The sequence below is a fragment of the Vanessa cardui genome, chromosome 23 (genome assembly GCF_905220365.1).
Source record: "Vanessa cardui chromosome 23, ilVanCard2.1, whole genome shotgun sequence".
NCBI lineage: Eukaryota > Metazoa > Arthropoda > Insecta > Lepidoptera > Nymphalidae > Vanessa > Vanessa cardui.
This window is the reverse complement of record NC_061145.1, coordinates 11,138,179-11,161,046: the sequence shown is the minus strand read 5'-3', so window position 1 is coordinate 11,161,046 and position 22,868 is coordinate 11,138,179. Positions and strand designations below refer to the sequence as shown.

General features: G+C 35.4%; 1 protein-coding gene across 1 annotated transcript in view; it reads left to right on the top strand.

Annotated features, from left to right (window-relative positions):
• The first annotated feature begins 2,020 nt into the window (after positions 1–2,020).
• The window catches only part of LOC124539657 (complexin), a 327,849-nt gene continuing 307,001 nt past the window's right edge, over positions 2,021–22,868 (top strand). Inside the window, exon 1 of the mRNA XM_047116959.1 lies at positions 2,021–2,147. The gene's annotated coding sequence lies outside the window, so the exon portion shown is untranslated. The remainder of the gene's footprint in view (positions 2,148–22,868) is intronic.

The following is a 22,868-nucleotide window of genomic DNA, read 5'->3' as shown; positions in this document are numbered from 1 at the left end:
ATGTACTCGTATATATTATATCATGCCCAGAAGTCAATAGTATTATTTCCACATGCTACCCCCTACATGCCTTATCTGAATTACTGTGTCCAAGTTTGCAGAGTAAGTGAGCCGGTGTAGTTACAGGCACAAGAGATTCCATCATAGTTCCCAGGGATAGCGACAGTTTGTTGGTTTAAGGATGTATATTTCTCACACTGATAGGATCTGATAGGGCTTGATCTGGCCCACCAAATAGATGGCTCATCGAGACGACGCCATTAATAAAAGCATAGTTGTCCAAAAATTTATTACTATCTTACTCAGTTGTTCTAAAGCGAAGGTCAGGTCGTTCATACACTGACCACCAATTTTATAAAGCTTTAATTCAGATTATGTTTAAGTATATTTCGTTATAGTTACATTACACAACCCAACTAGCTGAAAGAAAGTGCTGCTATACGTATCGATAGCTATAACAATCCTGAAAATTTCTTATTGTGAAAACTCTTATACGTTTTTGATATCTATTGTCAGTAAGAGAGCACGAGACGTGGTCTCATTAGCTAAATACTCGTCAATCTATTTCTTAACATACAAAGCAATATATCTAATGTTTATGTTGATTGAAAACGAATGGTAAGATGTCATTCATTCATTTTAATTATTTATTGGTATAGGTACCATTAGTCTGATGGCTAATAAGAGAATATTATAATTGTCCACCATAATGATCGTATAAGTAAAACGCAATGATATTCTAATAAACAGATATGTTATATCCATACTAAACAACAGAAAAAAGTGTGCCGCGCCGGGGACCGTTTATTTTAGTTTATTTTTACATTTCGTTAAAAGTAAAAAGGATAGCTTGATAAAAACAATAAGTAAAAGGGATAACTAGATGATTTAATTACGCAAAACGTATTACTACGTAAAACAACTAAAGGCAAACGTCCCAATTAGGACGTTTTCTAGTCTTCACTTTTTGCGCGTTAATAACATATCTGTTTACTACAACATCATTGGTAATACGAATATAAAAAGTTTGAATAGTTGCAGAGACAATACGAGAGGCGTAAAGGCGTCGCCATTGTTGCCGAAATTAATAAATTACGTCACAGCCAGCGTGTTGCACTCGCCGTCCGGACAATAACTTCCAACTTATTGTAATAACGCCTGCTCCTGTCTTCTAGTCTCTGGACTAAATAACTTAATCTCACAACTAGCACGTTAAGAGTATTACTTGTTAAGTTTGGGTTCTTAGTTGCTAAATGTTGATTACAATTAAGTTGATGACGGTAAGATTTTTTTTTCATTAACTTTTCCCTTTGAATATTCCAAAATTTAATTTACAAACAGCCTATGTTATGTACTTAACTCACCCTTAAAAGTGTAACCTTTTTTAAGCACTAAAACTGAGGGTAGATTGACTGATAAACAAAAATAGATACTACAACACTACAGACAATTCGAACCAAAGGCATTAAATCTCATGCCTACTTGTATTAGGTAAATTATGTCATATTGTTGTTTATATACACACTCGGTATATCGTAAAATCTTGTGATTTATGCAGTCGATAAAAAATAATTAAATTAAATTTAGCTGAATATACGCTAAGTTGCAATAGCAAAATTAAATACTACATAGTTGTTTATAAGTTTTTTAACCGTAGTTAATAATCATTATTAAATCATTAAAAGTACAAAATAACAATTAAAATTCATTTATTAAATTTTTTTTTTTACTTTTTACTTCGTTCAACTATCAGATAACCGACAGATATCTTTAAAATGTGTAACGTGTATCATATTTATAAAATTAAGGCAATTGCTCATTCTAACTTATAAAAGAAAAATCATATTTCATTTTATAGAAAAAAGTTTAAGGAATACATCAATCATATTGGCCACTCAAATACAGATAATTGACCTCATTTCGCAAATTAAAAAAACGCGCGCACAGAACAAAAACGTTCGAATTTGGAATTGGACTAAACGGAACGCAACGCAGCAATGGCCGACGTATCGATCGACGCAGCCAGTCGGCGCCCGGCCTCCGGACGGGTGACACGTTAGTGTGGGCTAATGTCTCCGCGCTTCTCGAACTAACCTAACCAGTCGACCGCGTCTCCCACTAACACTCCACACCTTTCTCTGCTCCCGGTAAGTTTAGAGAGTATTTTTATTATTCTTCATAATTAAACTAGAATACAGCGAGCAATAATGATCTATGAGTCACTTAAAGTGTTTCCAACTGCAGCGCTGACTCGTACCTATTATCAACAGAATATTTATCCATTCTGTCAATATTTGTCGCGAATGATGGATTTCATGGAGAGATATCTGTAAATGACCGAGTTTTCATTCTATTTCTATTTATTTCATTTCCTTCAAAGTATATCTACGGTTGTATCTTTAATTACATTAGTATTAAGGCCCGAGAAGTTAATCTTGTAAATAACATTACGGCGAGTGTCCACGCAGCCATTTGTTATGTTTTTATTCCGTGACTGCGTTTTTATGAGAAGATATCTTATTTTAACATTTTCCGCGCCATTAATATACAGCTACAAATATTGAGATGGAATCACTTCTTCATTTTTAATATTAAATTCAGGTTAAACACACTATTTCCCTTTTTGAATTATTACAAAAATGATAGTCCTTTTTCGTGATTTCAGTGTTTATATTATATTTAGTTAATTTTGACATGTCTAGCATTTGGTAAAATTAATTTAATGTAAATATTAACAATTTATTAATTTGCTATAATTAGTCATTTTAAATAAAATCCTAACATCCTTAATATATTTTGTACTTATAATATTATTATCAGGTACATTGACTGAACGGGGAACCATATATTTTATATATACATAATACATGTAAAAGCACCTAAAGCAAGTATATTGTTGAGGTATTTAATCCAGCTTAATGAGGAACTTATTAGTTTTCTTTAATTCATGAGTTTAATTAAGTTACGTAAACTATTAAAACGGGAAGTCGAAACTATTTAATTTATAAAACAAATGCATATGAAAGTCGGTTCAAAGTTAGGATTTACTCCTAAAGGCTTAATTGCTTCGACAAAATTCAAATAAACAATTGACTAATGTAAGTTATATTGTAAAGCGATTTCAATTATTTTTTTCATTTTGCAAAGTAAAGAGGAAATTAGCAATTTCCTTTAAAAACAAATAAACTAATGTATGTATTTATATGATTGCTTTTAAATTAACAAAGGGGCTCATTGTCACGAATATGAATAAAGTCGTAACCGAATGTGACACATAAATTGTTCGTTTTTGTCAGTTGTCTCACAAAGATGGTTCGACGCTCTGTAATTATTCCGCAGCGCTCTTTAGATTTTAATGCGAACTCTGGATTGATGAGGTTATGTCGTTACTTTGACAAATGACTGGCCATTACGAGCCTCCACTCGAGGGTAACTGATCGGAATGTTTAAATTTTCATAGGGGCTATTCTATGGAGTTATTGATTCACAGTAATTGATCGAGTACCCTGTAAGTTAGTAGTAAACAGACCTTAATATTGTATAAGAGCGAATAATGATCGAATTGTTTGAGACACGCGATACAAAGCCATCGTCATATTAATAATAACACGTCAAATACAACTTAATGAAAAGGTTTCACGAAATATATTGACATCCAATAATTTTGCGTCTGTATTATTGGTACTATATTGTTAATCTTTATTAATTTGTGTGACAGTTTAATATCGAGCGTTAACTGATATAAATTTTGACTCTAATCTGAGTTAACTGTCATAATTTTGACTTTATATCGAGAGTTAACTGTCATAATTTTGACTTTATATCGAGAGTTAACTGTCATAATTTTGAATTAATATCTAGAGTTAACTGTCATAATTTTGAATTAATATCTAGAGTTAACTGTCATAATTTTGACTTCATATCGAGAGTTAACTGTCATATTTTTTTAAAATACTACAAGATTTGAGTATAACGTAAAAGGCGTTTTTTCATCAGCCAAAACTTCGTTGGTTTCCTCGAAGCTTCCTGCCAAATTACTGTCACCCTCCCGCGTCAACTTGTATTCATCTATTAAGCATCCTAGAAAATTAGCCAACTCTGACAAGTACCACGGTTACGCTTTTAAAATTTATAAATTTGAACTTTTTTGTCCCATAAAATAAATTAATTTACTTACCCTTTGAAATTACTTATATCAAACGTAAGGTGAGTCGCAATTAATGTATATTATCTCGTACTGGAAGTAGTTTGATGCTTTATCATCGTGGAAACGATAAAGAATTGATTAGATTTTGTGTTCTATACAAACAACAAATCAGAAGCATTTTTGTACCGATTGTTTTCTACTTACGAAAAGGAACTGTGGAAGTCTGACTGAATTGATACAGATATAGATGTAATCAATGTTGATTGGTAATAACAGGAGGTTTGGTCTTATGACTGATAATCCATTGACAGTATAGCCAAAAATGTAACAGCTAGTAAATGTCGTCTGCTGGGAAGTTATTCCACTGGGCTGGTCCAATACGTTGATACATGTGTAGGTTTTCACGTGATTTTTTAATTTACCGTCGGCCACGATAAAACAGTGGGGCTTCCCGGATTTCAACCCGCAATCGCTGGTTAAAATTGACATATTCCAATAGAGAATATTCAATAGACATATGACCCAGCTTTTACTGAAAGAAATTATTTCAACTTAATGTTTAATAGATACCGAATATGTTTAAAAAGTCTATAATTAGTACATGGAATAAAAAAAGCGAAGCAGCTGAGCTGAGCTGAGATGGCCCAGTGGTTAGAACGCGTGCATCTTAACCGATGATTGCGGGTTCAAACCCAGGCAAGCACCACTATATATATGTGCTTAATTGTGTTTATAATTCATCTCGTGCTCGGCGGTGAAGGAAAACATCGTGAGGAAACCTGCATGTGTCTAATTTCATCGAAATTCTGTCACATGTGCATTCCACCAACCCGCATTGGAACAGCGTGGTGGAATATGTTCCAATCTCTCTCCTTAATGGAAGAGGAGGCCTTATCTCAGCAGTGGGAAATTTACAGGCTGTTACTTTACTTTACTTTTACTTTACTATAAAAAAAGCGACGTGAATGTTTTCATTAATAAATAAACAGCTAAACAACTTTTTCTGTTACATATTTCAGGAGCGACCCGCACACAATCCTTTCGGTAAACAAATCGTCCCCGTAACTCATAAAATCAAGAAGGGTTCCCAAACAGGGAGATAAAAAGAGACATTTCAAGGAAAAACTATTTAATAAATACTAAATGTTGAGAAACGAACATTTTTCTCACGTAAATCTCTTTTCGTATTTTCAGTTCGTTTTGGTCATTTACTTTTAAACATTTAGATTTGGGAATTTTCTGAAAATTAACCGCGATACACTTACGCGTCTCTTCCCCTTCAATAGAAGGCTTTCATTCAGGATATATTTAAAGTTATAAATAGAGATATAGTTATTTTTTTTCTTTCTCGCTTTAATTAATTAAAAATTCATCTGTGCATCGCACAATGTGCAGCCTGCGACAGTGTGAACGGTGTTGAATGGAACTATTGTTCTGCGCCCTCTATTACCTCATTTTTCATTAAGAGGTCTGCCTATTATGAGGGAAATTACTTTGGAATATTTTACTTGAATCATATCTTCTGTCTCCCTTATTTAAAATGCATCCTCTGTTGCATTTAAGTGTCGGTTGTATTTTACTAATCGCCTCACACATAACAATGTGTGAGGCGATTAGTAAAATCAAATTATCTTTATGTAAATTTTGACGATATTCATAGAAGAACGTAACCCATTTTAAGACAGACTGTAATTGGATTTATTTTCATTTGAAAATTATTTGCTTGGATAAGTATGTTCTTAACGAGATACGTTTTATATATTATTTTTCAATTTGATGTCTTTTAGCCAAGTGAAAAGTATATAAAAGTACACAGCAAGCATTAAAATTTAAAACTCTAAATGTAAATAATTTAATTAGTAAATATTTAGCTAAATATCTACTGAAGGTTTTATGTAAATATTCGTAAACAAATCAGGAGAGGTAGCAGCTGCTCTTGTAAACAAATTTAAAATTTATCTCCTAATGTAGGTGCTCGGCTTGTTTAATTCATATAAGATTTGTTTGTATATACCGTCTAGATTATACGATTTGCTATTTCCATAAACTTTTTTAATGAAATAAATATAATCCTATGTCGAGCTTTGTCGTAGATCTTAACTCGCTTATTAGATTTTTTATTCTTACAATGCTGAATGATCAGTGAGGGATTACAGGAGCCGAGAGCAATTTGTCTTAAAAAGTAATCTTGCGATTCCTAGGACTGCCAGTGAAAGAAGCGGCGGAGAGTATAAAAGATGTTTGAAAAGAGTAAATAAGAATCGCAGACAAAGGAAATGTATTTACAAAATGACTAGTCAACTATTTCTGCATCACGAAACTGCACTATTTCTGTGGGATATTAACCTTTGCCTGTTCGATTTGAATATCCGCTAAAAATATAAATGTAGGCCAAATCTTCTCTCGATATATTGTTCGTAGCTTGAACTAGGTCAATTTTCTCACTAATATATTTAAAATTTCCTGGGTCTCTTTAAAATTTCCTGGCAATTTAAAATACTTTTAAAAAATGCAACGGTTACCACTTCAACGATGAGTAGCGACAGAAATAAAACGTATTAAGTGTATTAAAAATAAAAATCAAGAATTTTATGTAGCCATATTACTAGATTCAAAGTGTTTTCTGGGTCAAAAGTCCATTCAAAAATTCAGCCTAGTTAGTGGAATACTCAGGGTTATATAAAGCATACTCACAAATTTCATTTAAATACATTTATAATAAGAATTATACCTGAACTTTGTAATATAAATCTAGAATCACAGTTAAGCTTTCGATTAATCGGTTCTTCTCCGCGGAATCTGCATTTATAACTAGTGTTAACTCTGATTACTTTATGCTTGCTTCGTCTTCCATGATTCAAGTGATTTTTTAAGATGAATCGAATAATGAGAAGTAACCAAGTCAATAATGTTTGACACATTGTTTGTCTTAGTTATTACTACTTATTTCATAATGTTAGGTCTTTTGTTGCATATGATGTGCGCCGGATGGGATTGTAAATCATTCCGTGTCGCCTCGCACTGCATTTCAATGTCTCTTGTGTTCTTTTGTTTGGTAACATAGAATTAGATTTCGCGGTTAAATAGAGGAACAAAGTTCAGGCGAAATAAATTAAGGATAAACACTTCGAAATTTCAAGTTACTAACTTAAAATTTACAAATTCTTTATAAAAACTTTCCTTTTCAGTTGATTTAATATAAGGAATTATTTGTAAAATTCTATTCTTCTAAACCTATCTATGAGACTATCATAAGTTGTGTATTAAAGTTTTATTTCATGCGTTGTATTATTTTTAATGCTATCCCAATTAATGTTCTAAATAGGCCGCTGTTATATTTTCATTTGATTAAAAATTGGATAAGTGATTTTTGTATGTGTGTGTGTTGCATTATGTAACTCATAGAAGAACAGCGCATATAATCTGTATATTAGCCAATATTCTAGTTTTTCAAATAAATTCTTCATAAATACAGCCATACTATTACGCCAAAGGGTGAATTTTTGAAAGATAATAACATGAAGCTATTTACAGAAAAGAGTATTGTAATTTATTTATAGAAAAGAACATTTGTACTGAGTCATATTTTTAGCTTCATTAAAATATGACTCAATACAAATTATTAAAAGATTTATTCCCTGACATATTCGTTGCTCGTATAAAATTTTTCAACGGAAATGAAACCGACTTCAATAGCATACAGCAATAAAATAGCAGTAATCGTGGCTGATTTGCTGGCATTTATTGAAGAGTTCCTTTATCTGTCTCCGAAATTCATCATCAGATCTTTTCAAAATTTAAATGGGACCTTTTCAGAAGCCTCTTTCGATCAAAACTATTTAACGTTACGTAACATAAGACTTTTTTTATCGATAAAATAATCGTCAGCCTTTCTACTCTACAATATTTTCCCGGCTTCATAACTAGCTTCGTATTTTCAAGGATAAAGGGATTTAGGATTTAAATATGTCCGTCTGTAATATTTTCTGCACATAGCAGGTGTTCCGAATTCAATGGCATCGTCCAGCGGCTGTGAATTGGTTTCGTTGTGGATTTTCAGGTTTTACAAAATATTACAAAGAATTCCTCGCCTCTATTCGTGTGTGGCGAAATCGTCGTTGGTTTGTAGCTTAAAATAATCTGTAGGAAGATTTAACAAAATATACGGAATTGTGAGACTTTTTCGATTGAATAAATCATATCGATTTCTCTTTTAACTCCATTCTTTTGTATCTTTCATTTTGTTGTTGTTAAAGTACTCATATGACGTGATTGATTCATGACGATGTGATAATAATCTTTGCGGCACCTCTCAATAGATTGAATCTCTGATATTTACTTAATGATTATATCCCTCTGACCCTGCTTTGCGATCTTTTATGGTATCGTAAGTAAATTCTCAAATTGTTCAGGAGATATGTTGCAAACGTTGTTGCGTAAACACGGGTACCTTCCATTCCTAGTACCCACACTCTAATTCCAATGGAAAGTAAATCTGACACTACTGAAACAGATAAGAGCGCAGGCCCGGGGGCTTCACGTACATTCCGTAAGTGGGTGTCGTAGTGACAAATTCCCCACGAGGGTTTACTATTAAGAATTTCTTGAAAGAAAAAAAAACCAAAGATTTTCGTCTACCGAGACAAAAGCCAAAGAGGTTGTAAGTAAGATTAAATTAAATATTTAAGGTCATTAATATACAGCATGATTGTTAGCAACAAAACATTACGTAGCAGATTACGTACCATCTGGCGGATATGGAACAGAAATTTTCTTAAATTAAATTAAAATAAAATAACGGCGTATGAAATGGCTAATTAGCTATAGACCGCCTTTTATGTGATACAGTGATGAGTTCTAAGCATTATTCAGTCCTTTCATGTCGTACAATAATATACACAAATGAAATAAAAAATATTTTAAAAAGCAAAATAATTCTTTTGCAGCATCACAAATGTGTATGCACTGTTCCCTTTTCTCACTTTACTGGAGTAGTTTTCTTCGCATAAGTCGATAATAATTGTCAACGTATGGACAAAAAGTGGACATTGGCTAATTGTTGGATATTGGCTAATCGAGGATTGGTGTGTTTGCTTCTCTTCCCTCTTTGTGGCAGGTAAATTTACATGTCAATAAATTCATCATCATCATTATCCTCATCAACAGCCTTTATTCGTCCACTGCTGGACATAGGCCTCTCCAAGCACGCTTTTGTGATCGATCTTTAGCTACTCACATCCAGCTCCTCCTTCACGCACAATACACGCAAGTCAATAAATTAAAAGTTCTTTGTAAACATTTATTTATTTAATCGTTTCAGTTGTAACGAGCTATTTGTAATGATAGCAATCGAAATGAGCACAGATTACGTTGGCGCGTATTGTTTTTATTTCATGCAATTTACAATGCAAATATTTACCTCGAATGTACAACAATCGCATATAGACATCGCAGTCGTGATTAAAAATATTCTAAATTCAATCCGAATGCGAATGCATTTTTTTTCCATGTTTTTGATTATTTTTTCAACCATTTTCAATGATTCAGAACTCGCTGTGTTAATTGAAATAACTTGAAACTGTGAAATATTTTATAGTAATTACGCAAATAGCGGGCATTCTGAACTGAGCCCTATGTGTATTTGTTTGGGTCACAGTTTTCTCTAAACCCTCTCTTAATTAAACCTTCGGTCACCTTTGAGCCGACAGCCATTTATTTAAACCTGAAATCAATGTAAATATAGTATCCTTTAAGTATATTTTATATTAAATTAAGAATTTATTTATGAGGTATGTCTTTACGGAAATATTAATCTATTCATATTTTCAAATCATTAAAAAACTTGAAATTGAAATTACAGATAACCTAATTTTAGCATTATATGTCATTTGATATTTAAACAAAGATTTAAGGGGCAGTCAAATCAAATGTTTGCAACTCGCGAAGCTCAATCATGGATCGAAAGGTCTGGAAATCTTAACAAGCCACTGAATTTATGAGGTACTAAATACGAGGTTATAGTTTATATCGTATCGTACAGTGATAGCCGTGACGTAAGCTACACGCGCGATAGAGCAGCATGGAGGAATCCTTAACAAGAATAGCCTTCGCCTAGTCAACAAACTGTTACGTACTAAAATGATCTGCATTATTTTTTTTATTCTAATAGTGTTATAATCTACAGACTACTTCGCACAGGTGCAATGCTAATACTAAATATACTAAAAAAAGTGTTAATATATTATATATAGCGTTTCTCTACTATATTGTGCATGTATTATACATTTAAATGTTCCTCAGGAATCAATCAATCTATTAAAATCAAAAAGCACTTTTGAATCGTCATTTAACAATTAAGTGAAGCTACCACCGGTTCGGAAAGTAGATTTTACCGAGAAGAACCGGCAAAAAACTCAGTAGTTACTCTTTTTCAACATTTAAAAAAATACAGTCATGTTAGTTAATACAATTATTAAATTAATATATCCTGCCTGGAAGTCAACAGGTATTAATTCCACGCTTTTTTATCATCTACAAAATCTTGTATCGAATAATACGCCTTTTTCAACAATGTATATGTATTAAAAAAACGCATCAAAATCCGTTGCGTAATTTGAAAGATTTAAGCATACGTAGCGACAGACAGCTGTAAGCGACTTTGTTTTATACTATTGAATGATGATAATATGCACAAACATGTTTATGTCAAAAAAGTCAACATACTATGTAGACTTTTTTTGCCAAAACACCAAAATTTCTTACACTTTTGGTGCACACACAATATGCAAAAAAATCTGTAATTTGACGTAAGGCGAAATTAAAGCGTCACTATAGAATTCTCGTTCCACTATTCAGAAAGGTCACTCGGCTGTGACCTCCAGAAGCGTCAGTCAGCAAGATCAAAATGCCGCAATACGGACTGCGATCCGAGAAAATCCGCCATAACAGTGCCATAAAGCAAATAAATTGCCTCGACCCGGTTCCAATAAATATTTTACTATATATGAGGGTTATTTACTTCCACAGTGAGGTTTGAAGTTATGACATGCAATTGTGTTAACAATAGATTAAGAAAATGTTATCTTTGTCTGTTACATCGTTTGTTTCACACAAACTACAGATTATAGAGTCGCAGTTCCGAGGTTATAATTGGAGTTTAATAGCTTCCTTGAAACACATGAAAAATGAACGATGTTTGCATAGATACCGTTAGGTTACGTTAAACATCGATTCTTCGTCGCCGTATCCCATTTACTGATGTATATCACAGTATGTATCACACAGAAACATAATCAGTAAACATTTTCGAAAAGTCTATTTGTCAGTTTCAATATTTAAAACACAAAATTCCATCGTGTTTCATAACGAACGGTAGATATTTGAGTTTAAAAGTAAAAATAAGATATAAAAACTGAGTAATGAGATAAAGAAATACTGCGACGAGAGCCGAATGAGCTCTGATTTGCTTCCAGAATTGTAATCGCGACGCGACGCAGCTGTAACGAGAAATTCAAATAAAAAAATATATAAAAAAGTTGTGAGGATATTTTTGATTACCCAGATTTCATAGACATTTAAAAGTACACAAATAAAAAACCTGCTAATTTAAGTTAAACATATTCGCTTAAGAATTGTTATTAATTACGAAAATTATTCTCACAAAGATGTGCTCTCAAGCAATCGCTTACATAAGGCGGATACAGTACCTAATTACTGAAGTTTAATTAAACCGAAAGTCATTAAGGATTATCTTGAGATTTTAGATAATCAGACCAACAGCAGCCGGTAGGCTTCGACGAAATAAATAATAAACTTATATGCATTTTATTACCGTAAATAACTATTGATGAATTTTTTTACATTTAATTCATCACTTTAATATGACGATTCAATAGTGTTTTTTATGAGTCTACTTGATAATTTTTATTAAATGTTTAAGACTGTAATATGACTGTGGACTTTTTGTCGCACATTATAAGCTTGAAATTTGTAAATAACTGATATGAATTATAACCTTTGATACAACCTTTTGAGCTAATGTAACTATTGTGCCCCAAGCGCTTTGCATGCATTACTTATCCCTAGTAACACTTTTCAGAAGAAGAAGAATTTTCAGTTCACATAAACATAAATTGTAGGCCTCATGCCTCGAAACAAAGACGCTTCAACCTCAATGAAGCCGCCAGCAAGACTTGTGTAGGTCCGGAAATACAGCGCAAACATAAACACCAAGACCACGACAAACAAGTGCAAGGCTTGTCACAATATTTGTCATGAGCGGTATTGAACTTGCGACCTTTAGTCTCTAACCACGCTTATTTCTTTAAAATATGTTTGATACAATTTAATACGGTTGCATAAAACGTAGGAGTTTCTTTGCTAGGTTGAGTGACAGATGTCGAGTCCCCGGGTCTTAAAATAGGATACTTTTAAATTCTAGGAATATAGTTCCTATCTCTGCGAAGTATTTGTGCCTTTAGCATGGCTCGTAAAAGAAGAAAATATTTCAGTTATTTTTCTATACAATCGATATAACAGTTTCGAGAAGATTGGAACGAAATAGAGCGTGCACTCGAAACGGCAACATTTTTATGACGTAGCTTTTAGTGGAGTGATTTTTTTTAAAACTAAACCACAAGAGTCGTTACTAGAAATCTGCTGGATCTAAAATATTATTATTTAGATTCAAGTAAAAAAATAATATGAATGATCACATGATACGCTTCAAATATTTACGCCATGACATTTAGCGTCAGTGGCGTGTTCGTCGGCAGTTAAACGAAGAATTTGCCCAAACCTTGACGAATTAACAAATCATTACATTCTTCGTAGAACTGAGGAAGCCTAGTAGATATTTCACGTGAATCTTAATCAAATACCCCAGGTTCAAATACGGAAAACCTCACTAATTTTTCATGTCTTATGTCGCTTTAGATTTTAATCTCGTGGTCAGCGATGTGTAAAGACGATAGATTCCCCCACTTGCTCATGTCACATGTAATCCTGTCACCGGTGTACCCATCGAGAGTATAATTTATCGGAGATAAGACATTTCCCCAGTTGTGGACGTACACCCATAACGTACTTCTTACAATTACAATCTTTATTAAAAATAATTCATTCTTTTAAACTTTCAGTTTCCTTTCCGCTACCACTAATTATATATGTATGCATTAGTAGATATAGTTCGCGCGTTCTTATTTTATTCTGAGTAAGTCGTTTTATAATAAATAGTTACCTCATAGTTATATCTTCATGTTTATTCTCTCAAAACATCGTAACACGCGCTGAAGATGGAAGCGCCCTACGAGTACATGTAGATCTTAATTAGTGTTCCAACAATCACGAATGTAAACTTCGAATAACATAAGTTATTATACTTCTTTCGCTTTCCCGGGCTCGAGATTTAATCTCTTCCATTACAGCACTTCATCAAACTTGGGTCTCTTTGTGTGAACGTTCTACTTAAAATATATTCGCGAGGATATCACTGAGCCCGCTTTGTTAACGGCCTTATTATTTCCTTGTATTCAAGTGATGTAAATTATGCGTGATGGTATTTAACGAAATACGCGCTGAATTTATTTGCTTCTTTGATATAAAAACCATTGATACGGGGAAGATTGTGTTGAGCTCATTCCAGTCACAAATTTATGAATCATGCTATCGTATCGCTTGCTGTTACCGTTTGGTTTGCATTGAAAATGAGTTCTTCATTTAATGTAATGGAGGCTGTGGCGTAGTTATATTACAATTGTAAAAACAATCAAACAAGTTATATACCAGTATTATTAAGGTTTTCAGTAAATTTGAAGTTATTCTATTAGTAAGAAAGTCGGAGACGTGTATCTCGTATCGTTTTGGAGATCGAATACGCAAATCTGAACAGCAGTTGAAACTCGAGGTTAAATTCGCGCAAACTAAGCTGTATTCAATTTGCTTAAATAACTGAGAGAATAATGCTCTCTAATAACGGTAAACATCAACAAGATATATGTTTCTATTGGAAGGAAATCCATAGTTGTTGGAGCGGCGTGATGCACTTAACTCCAAAACTTCTTGAGAGCGGAGAAAGTATTTTAACAGCTGTGCGACATTTATTTTTCGATGCGTTACTTAAATCTATGAAATATTTATATTATAGAAGCTGCTTTTGCTGAAGATTGTGAATTTCATTTATGAAAAAAATTCAAAGTTAAAAGATAGTCAGAGCTAAATTGGTAAAGGAGGATAAAAGCATAGTAAAGTATACTCGTAAAGAGTTAACAAGGCTGTAGAATCTATAAAACTATTTTCAATACTGAAAAACTTCACTTCAATGCAGATAAATGCCAAATTTTTTCCAAAAATAATTGAATTACCGAATAAATTAAATATTTAATATTGGGTTCTAGAATAAATGTCTCCACTAAATTAATATCAAGTCAAAGTAAGTAGTTTTATAATCAAAAATATCCACACGGCAACCAACAAATATTAGAGAAATTATAGTCTACTATAGTCCGTCTCGTTGTAGCTTAAATACAATTTTAAAATACGAAATTGAATTCACAAATGAGATCGGAGCTGAGCATGTCACAGCTTAACCGAACTTCAAGATCATGATCTAAGAAAAATCTATTCCATTTATTTAAGTAAATCTAGAATTGAATCCGCGGAGCTTAAGAGATGTGGACGTCCGACGTGTTCTCAAAGCGAATAATGCTGGCGAAGATATTACACGAAGCGTGCTTAGTGCTTGGAGGGACGGTTTCGGATCTATTTAAGATATGTGAAGATCTGTGAAGATCTGTTTTAAAGACGTGACGGTAGCTTTTTGATCTGGAATACTGATGAATTTTAAAAAGTTATATATTAATAAATATTGGACAACATCACATACATTACTCTGATCCCAATGTAAAGTAAAGTAATGACTGTACGACACATATCCAGACCAAAGACAACGTAGAAACCTAAAGAACTTTTTGTACATCAACATATAAATTCCATCGGTTTACTTGGATGTTCCGTATGAGTTGGTGGAGTTGCATCCGGCGCATGCAGGTTACTCATGACGCCTTCTCTATCTTTTTAGTAACACAAGTTGAGTATACAAAAGTATAATGATGTATTCAAAGTATCAAGCTTACGACGAATATCGACGTCTAAGCAACTTAGACGTCGATATTCTTTTTTTTATAGCATAGGTTGGCGGACGAGCATATAGGACGAGCATATACCACCTGATGGTAAGTGGTCACCATCACCCATAGACAATGACGCTGTAAGAAATATTAACTATTCCTTACATCGTTAATGTGCCACCAACCTTGGGAACTAAGATGTTATGTCCCTTGTGCCTGTAGTTACACTGGCTCACTCACCCTTTAAACCGGAACACAACAATACTGAGTACCGTTATTTAGCGGTAGAATAACTGATGAGTTGGTGGTAGCTATCCAGACGGGCTTACACAAAGCCACCAAGAAACTTGTTATTTTACACACGCACTTTTAAATAGTGTTTTTTCGTTGTAATAATCAAAGTCTTTAATCTCCTTTAATATTATTACATAAAATTGTCTATATTTCGATATCAAAACAAAGTAATATTATAAATCAACGTCAAACAAAGCCGAAGCCGCACGCCGGCGGAGCACAAAGACAGTCGTCGCAGCGATCCCTCAACTTCAGCCGTTGTTTTTCTAAGGTTTGATTCTTTTTCCTCGTGCGAGAATGAAAACCATAAACATTTGAAAGGATTAACGTTTCCCCGAACACCAATAAGCGATTCATTCTTTTTCATTTAGAAATAAAACTTTTCTTTATAAACGTCTCGCTTTAATCTTTTAATGTTTTATTCTATATTATATTACCGAGATGGCCCAGTGGTTAGAACTCGTGCATCTTAACCGATGATTTCGGGTTCAAACCCAGGCAAGCACCACTGTGTATATGTGCTTAATTTGTGTTTATAATTCATCTCGTGTTCAGCGGTGAAGGAAAACATCGTGAGGAAACCTGCATGTGTCTAATTTCATTGAAATTCTGACACATGTGCATTCCACCAACCCGCATTGGAACAGCGTGGTGGAATATGTTCCAAGCCCTCTCCTAAATGAGAGAGGAGGCCATTAGCCCAGCAGTGGGAAATTTACAGGCTGTTACTTTTTTTTACTTTACTATATTATATTTATATATCTCTTTTATATGTAGCGACAGGCCACGACAAAGATAATTATATGATATAAATATATATGTTACCTTTTGGCGTTCAGGAATTATGCATATTTCTAGCAATGAGTAAAAAGAAACATATATTAAGTTAAAATTTATTAAACAAACTAAATCAAATTTAAAGACACTCAGTATAGGCAAATTGGGTTTTCCATTTAAACTAAAGAGTATGTAATGACTTTTACTTACAAGTAGATATGAAGTAGTATCGAAGTGAGAGTAAAGTATTGCATATTCATTATTTGAAGGCAGATGGAAATTTATGAGACAAGACGAGACCATTCACGACATAAACAAAACTATCCTTACTTCAGTTTACAGAGTACCCAGTGGTTCATTACTATATACTTCCATCCACCCACATTGATTTGAAGAATGAGTTCATAAATAAAATTTTAACAAAAAGAAAAACCGACTTCAAACAAAACACTATTTTAAAACAAATGAATATGCACGAAAAAGTAATAAAAATAATTGCGTATTCAACATATTTTTTAGTCTTCCTAAGTTAAATGAAATGAAAAATATTAGACTACTTAAAAGTCGATTAACGATTATATCATGTAGTTATAGTTATATTCATTTGTTTTAAAATAGTGTTTTGTTTGAAGTCGGTTTTTCTTTTTGTTAAAATTTTATTTATTTTTTGATTTTAAGTGAAGCTGATGTTGACTAACTAATTTTTTTTAATATGGATAGATTAAGCGTTCCGTTTATATGAGTCAGAAACTACTTCGAGGACAATTTCAAAGGAAACTTGCGAATAAAGCAAAAATAGACTTTCGAAAATGCGGATTTAATACGTCACGCGGCGTGAACTACAAGGATCCCTCGAAAGAGCTGTAATCGAACTCAGCAAAAAAACTTTGAAAAAGACCAACTATATTTCGTACATCATATGACATCACATCACATACACAAAATTTGATTAAAGATAGTAAGAAATTCTGCCCCATATCGCACCCTAACTGCGAGCCGTATAGGAGTTCCATCACTACATAATATAAAACAAAGTCGCTTTCTCTGTCCCTATATCTTTAAATCTACGCAACGGATTTTGATGCGGTTTTTTTTTAAAAGATAGTGTGATTCAAGGGGAAGGTTTGTGTATATAATACATGAACAATATAGTAAAGAAACACTGATAATTTTAGAAGTTCGCGATGTGATGTCGTATATAAACAAATTCTGTAGTATATTTAGTGTTATGTACAATATGTGTAATGTAAGGTAGATAGAGAATTATTTGAATAAATCAGTCTGCTTTGGATCTCGGCCTTTCATTGACGTAACATTGGCGCAGTCGGTTACTTATAAAAGTAATTATCGATTTTAAAAACTTACTTTTAAAAAATAAATATATACATATATCTCAAAATGCCTATCGGTAAAATTGAACCTTTTTCCGTTGAATCACAAAACTGGGACAGTTACGTGCGTCGCCTAAAACAGTTTATAACTTTAAATAGTATCGACGACGGACTTAAAGTCGCCACGTTGCTAACATTAGTCGGCGGCGAGTGTTACAATTTACTTTGTGATTTGTGTTCACCCGACCACCCGGAAGATAAAGACTTCGATGAACTCGTTGAGTTGCTAAAACATCATTTGGAACCTGAGAAGTCCGAGATAGCCGAGAGACACATTTTTAGACAAAGAACCCAGCTACAAGGTGAAAGCATTCGTTTATATCTACAAGGATTAAAACATTTGGCTAAGACTTGTAACTTTGGGTCGAACCTGGAAGAGAATCTACGAGACCAATTTGTCTCCGGATTATATAGTGAAGAAATGCGGTCGAGAATATTCGCCGAGAAGGACATCGACTACAAGAGGGCTGTGGAATTGGCTAGCGCTCTCGAGGCGGCGGAGCGGCACGCGAGCACGGCGGGCGCTCCGGTCGGCACTGAAGGCGCTGGCGTGGACGCGGTGCACCGGGTGAGCGGCGGCGGAGCGGCGGCGCTTGCGCGCGCGCGCATGAGCGGAGCCGGGCGGAGCGGCGGCGCGGGCGGTGCAGCGGCGAGCGACGGCGGCGGCGATCGAGTAGCGGACGGCCGCGTGCCGTGTGCGCGATGCGGTAGGGCTACTCACACTCCGAGTAAGTGTCGTTACAAAAATTTCACATGTGATTTGTGCGGCATCAAAGGACATTTAAAAGTTATGTGTTTAAATAAAAGTAATAACGCGGGGCCTATTGGAAGGGCAAAGTCGAAAGGTCAGTACTTTATAAATAACAGTAGTGATTCCGAGGGCGACGATGGTAACTTTTATAATTTAGTTACGGGTGGCGAAGGTGATAAACCTTATTACGCTACCTTGTTTGTCAATAATGTCAAATGTAAATTCGAAATTGATACGGGGAGTAGAATATCCGCAATATCCAAAACATTTTATGATAAATACTTTAATGATATTGTAATTTATAGTAAAAATTTGATATTGAAGTCATATACTGGTGATACCATCGATACCCTCGGGTATATTGATGTGGATGTACGTTTTGGTCAAAATTCGGCTAAACTAAAACTATATGTTGTTGAAAACGGAGGCCCACCTTTGATGGGTCGTACGTGGATCAAAGAATTAAAGTTATCAATTGTAGAATGTCATAAAATAACCGGACCTGATTCAATCGCTAGTAGATTAAAACGAGAATATCCAGAAGTGTTTGCGGAGGGTCTAGGTACTTTTAAATCGTGCATTCGTTTACATTTGAATGATAAGAAACCGGTTTTTGTCAAGGCGCGTCCTTTGCCGCTATCACTGCGCGAGCGCGTGGAGGCTGAGCTCGAGCGCTTACAGCGCGAGGGAGTTATCTATAAGGTGAACCGTTCGGACTACGGCACTCCCATTGTGCCTGTCATTAAATCTAACGGCGATATTCGCATATGTGGTGACTATAAAATCACTTTAAATCCAATACTTAAAGATTTTCACTATCCTTTGCCACGGATAGAAGAAATATTTTCAATTTTATCGGGGGGCGAGCAGTATACGAAACTTGACTTATCTAGCGCATTTCAGCAGTGTCTTCTTCATGAGGAGTCTCAGGCTATGACGGCCATAACAACACATGTGGGAACATTTGTATACCGTCGAGTACCGTTCGGTATCAAGTGTATACCGGAAAACTTTCAGAAAATTATGGAGGAAACACTTAACGGCCTGCCGTCTACTGCCGTATTCGCTGATGACATTTGTATTACGGGTAAAGATAGTGATACTCACCTTAAAAATTTAAGAGCTGTCCTACAGAGGTTAAAAGATAACGGTCTTCGTATTAATTTTGATAAATGTCAATTTTTTAAGGATAGCGTTACATATTTAGGATATAAAATTAACAAAAACGGTTTGCATACTGATACCAAGAAAATAAAAGCAATCGTCGACGCGCCGCTGCCTACTAACATAACAGAGTTGAGGAGTTTTATAGGCCTCGTCAATTTCTATGCTAAGTTTGTATGTAATATAAGTGAGATTTTAAAACCTTTATATGATTTATTAAAAAAAGATGTCAAATGGGTGTGGACACACAAGTGCGATAAGGCTTTTATTAAAATAAAAGAATTATTGAGTAGCGCTCCGGTGCTCGCTCACTACGACCCGGAGCTGCCACTCATTCTGGCGGTGGATAGCAGCGCCTACGGGCTTGGCGCGGTTCTAATGCAGCGCGGCGCGGACGGTCGCGAACGTCCCATTAGCTGCGCTTCTCGCACGCTCAACGCCGCGGAACGCAACTACTCTCAGCTCGACAAGGAGGCCTTGGCTATAGTTTTCGGTGTAACTAAGCATCACCAATATCTATACGGCCGACGATTTATACTTCGCAGTGACCTAAAGCCCCTCAGTTATATCTTTGGAAAAAATAAAGGTATTCCCACAACAGCCGCGAGCAGACTACAGCGCTACGCCATGAAGTTGGCCGCTTACGACTTCACGGTCGAGTTCGTGAGGTCCGCGGAGAACTGTCAGGCCGATGCGCTGTCCAGACTCCCATTGCCGCGTTCGTCTGTTGGACGAGGCACAGAGGAATCCGAGGCTGCGACTTACTTGAATTTTGTGCAAGATAGTTTCCCGCTCAGTTTTAAAGACATCAAAAGTGAAACGGCAAAAGATCCCATTTTAAGCAAAATTTATGGCTACGTCTTATACGGCTGGCCAACGGCCGTGGATAAGGAGTACATTGCATATTTTAGGCGTAAAGAAAATATCTATATCGAACAAGGCTGCTTATTGTGGATCTACAAAATAATAATACCAGGGACGTTGCAAAACGCTATTCTAAAAGAAATTCACGACGGACATCCGGGTATCGTTAAAATGAAGCAAATAGCTCGTAACTACGTTTGGTGGGCGACTATAGACGCGGATATCGAGCGGGCAGTGCGCGATTGCGGCGCGTGACGCGGTGCGGCCCGCGCCGCCGCCTGCTCCGCTCCACTCGTGGCCGTGGCCGGTTGAGCCGTGGTCCCGCCTCCATCTCGACTATTTGGGGCCCTTTAATAATAAATATTACCTTGTTATTATTGATGCTCACTCTAAGTGGATTGAAGCAGAAAAGGTCAGCAGCACGTCAGCAGCAAACCTCATTTCTGTTCTTAGGAAAATATTTGCCCGTTTTGGATTCCCAAAAAGAATAATTAGTGATAACGGGCCTCCTTTTACGTCAGCGGAGGTCGCGACGTATTTCCAACGAAATGGAATAGGGCACACGTTTACGGCTCCGTACCATCCCGCTAGCAACGGAGCGGCTGAAAATGCTGTGCGCTCGGTAAAAAGGGCTTTAAAAAAGGCTTCTTTAGAAAACGAGGACGAGAATACTGCTTTAAGTAGATTTTTATTCTCGTACCGAAACACCGAACACAGTACCACCGGGCGGGAACCGTCTGTGGCGTTGCTCGGCAGGAGGCTGCGTGGTCGCCTCGATCTGCTACGACCTAACACTGATGAGCGCGTCCGCGACCGGCAACTAGCTAGCGAGCTGCGTCAAGACGCACCACTGAGAGTTGTGGCTCCCGGTGACTCAGTGTTGATTCGAGACTACTCTAGACGCAATCGGAAGTGGGCGGAAGGAGTGGTTATAGATCGTTCGAGTCCGGTGTCGTACTCCGTCAAAACGAGTGACGGTCAAATACACAAACGTCACATGGACCAGATAATGTGCGATAAAAATCGTAAATCACGCTTCTCCCTTACGAAAATCGAGGCCTATGATAGGCCTGGAGTAGAAGCAGAAGAGGGCAGTGAGGCTAGGGAGCTGAAGGAGAAGGATGAATTAGTCAATCGTTCGTCTCCAGAAAAGAGCTCGAGGTTATCTACGGACCATATGTCCCCGGTTGCGGCGGTTGGTCATGTCCGGCGGCAGGCCGCTGTACAATGCTTACAAAAGATTAAAAAAAAGTAAAAAAAAGTGAGATAAAATATTTAAAAGACCAACGGCCCCCGCAAATAATTATGTTGTAACTCGTTCATTATAATACAAGAACTACTTTGTACAATGCACATAGATACTAACTGTACCAATTTATTGTCAAATAAAATAATAATATAATATGTTATGTTTAGCTTATAATTATCATGTCTAAAGTTTTAAATTGTTATTGTTGTTGTTTGTCATTAGTAAAAGTTATGTAACACAAATGTATAGTATTTGATCTGCACATTGTCAGTTGTCATTAGTGGTTTATAAACATACTGCATAATCTGGTATTATTTAAATATAACTATATTTATATAAAAATACCATTTTCTTTAGTATAATATAGTGATAGTATACAGGGTTATTTGTAAAACATTAACAACCTCGCAGGGCTAGATTAAGAACATCATAAATAACAACTTTTGTTTTATGACCTTGAACAAAACTAAATATTTTTTCCAAAAAAACATTTCCAAGTTTTTGTTGCACTCTCTAACATTTCAATATCCTTCCGTGTTGCGTCATTCATATTTAATAATAATAGTAAAAACCCTCAACGTAATCACGTGACTGGCTCGCTATTGGCCAGCGGTTTTCGGAAAGCGCGTAGAAGGGTTTCGCGCCGCCCACACGCTTCGCTATACGTCTTCGTATTATCAGTTTAACTGACACAGCGACGCGCAAATGTTTGCAGGATGTAACAGATTTTGTTCCTCTCGTGGCTACGATGACGAATGTTTATCATAGTGTGAATGTTTGTATTTTATGTTTACGTCCGGAATTAGGATTCCCGGAAATTTTTACTCTGAAGTGCCGAGCAAAAAGTGATGTTCAGTCTCATGTTCCAATTTAAACACTTGACTAATTAATTTGCAAAAGATTATTTAGTTATTTGGTATTCGTATAACGTAGTAAAGTTAATTATTATTTTATACCTTTTCTTAAACTATGTACCTAATCTCCCGGATCCTATCTGATAATAGGATCCTCGACTCCTGATAATGAGACCGACTGTTAAGTATACTTTGAAATAAAAAAGAATTTTCATAATCGGTCAAACCGTCTTTGAGATTCCGTAACATAC